The sequence below is a fragment of the Alligator sinensis genome, unplaced genomic scaffold, assembly GCF_000455745.1.
Source record: "Alligator sinensis unplaced genomic scaffold, ASM45574v1 scaffold98_1, whole genome shotgun sequence".
Lineage (NCBI taxonomy): Eukaryota > Metazoa > Chordata > Crocodylia > Alligatoridae > Alligator > Alligator sinensis.
In genome coordinates, this window is record NW_005842058.1 from 224,335 (window position 1) to 225,893 (window position 1,559).

At 53.3% G+C, this 1,559-nt stretch overlaps 1 protein-coding gene across 1 annotated transcript in view; it reads right to left on the bottom strand.

Moving 5' to 3' along the window:
• Positions 1-1,559, bottom strand: part of LZTS1 (leucine zipper tumor suppressor 1) — a 33,898-nt gene that overhangs the window by 32,191 nt on the left and 148 nt on the right. The gene's annotated exons all lie outside the window — the stretch shown is intronic.

Below are 1,559 nucleotides of genomic sequence, written 5' to 3' on the forward strand. Positions count from 1 at the left end.
TGCAGCAGCCCCCCCCCCCGAGAGCCTGGGGACTGGAGAGCATCTCGGGGGAGCTGCAAAGATGCCCAGGGAAGTAAAGAAGAGGTTTCGCCCCCCTGCTGGCACCTTCCAGGCTTCGGAGCATCCCTGCTTCACAGCACCCGCAGCCCCAAACCTTGCAGAGTGGCACAGCACCCTCCTAGCAAAGCCAGCCGGGTCCCGGCTCTTGCACTGTCAGACCGGGAGTATGGGTTTTAGGCGAGTGACCTGTCCCCTCTGCTTATTTGGGGGGGGGGGTGCCTGTTCCCAAAGGGTTAAATCCCTCCAAAAATCTGCACAGCAAGAACATTTCTCACTTTGGCATCAATGGCAGGGACCAAAATCAGCCGAGTAGGACAGGCAGGACAAGTAGGACAGTTGGGTGACCTGATGGCAGGCTGTTTGGAGGTGTGCGCCTTTCCCCAAGGGATTAAATCTCTCCAAAAACCGTCACAGCAAGAAAAATTCTCACTTCGTTGTCTGACAGCAGGCATAAAAATCAGCCGAGCAGGACAGTCGGGTGACCTGATGGTAGGTTATTTGGGGGTGGGTGCCTGCCCCCAAGGGGTTAAATCCCTCCAAAAACCTGCACAGCAAGAAAAAAAATTCTCACTTTGGTGTCTGATGGCAGGCACAAAAATCAGCCAAGTAGGACGGTCGGGTGACCTGATGGTAGGTCACCTCCTGCCGATAAATCAAGTGGGATGTTATGGTTCTTTTCTTTATGCTGGGAAGGGAGCCTGAGGCTCACAATGATATCATATGACAGCAGCATCTGAAGTCTCAACAAAGAACAAGGCTGTCCCGTGCGCTAGGTGCTGTACAGATGTGTAGGGAGACACGCAGGGGAGTGACCGTCACTGCTCTCTAGTGCTGAGAGTCCAGTCAGTCTGACACGCATAAAATACCGTGTTAAGCACCCTCACTTGGGGGTGTTTGATAACATGTGCGTTCATGCCTGTTGTATGCGTGCACAACGATACCTGTGTTTGCACTGTGGTCTAGCTAGTGTTAAAGTAGCTCACGCAGGCAGTCTAGCAATAGCAGCACCAAGATCGAGGTGTCCTGCCAAACTCACCTGAAAAGCACAGTCAAGTGCTTTTGCACTGAGACCTGCACTACAGGGGCCCACTACGGCTACCTGTGTCGGCTAGTTTAAAGCTTTCTTAGGCAGCTCTTAACCCCGCTGCAGTGCCTGCCATGTATACATACCTGCTGGTGATGTGTGCGCGTGGGAGGGTGTTCGGGGTTGTGAGCAACTCTGGAATTTGCTATTCAGCAAGGTGAGTGCCCCAAGCAGTAATTAGCCCTGTCTGCTCTGGAGCTGAAATGCTGCAGCATAATGGGTGGGTGTGTTCAGCAGTTCACCTACCCGCTTAGCTAATGCAGCTCTTTTCTCCCTTTGTCTGGGCAAGCTCAGCCTCCTGACCCCTCCTGCCCTCGCTTTTCATTACTGAATGGCAAACTGCTGCAGAGAGGCAGGCAGCAGCTCGGAGCAGCTTGGCTACATCACCTTTCCACCTGGATTTCAACCATCCTAC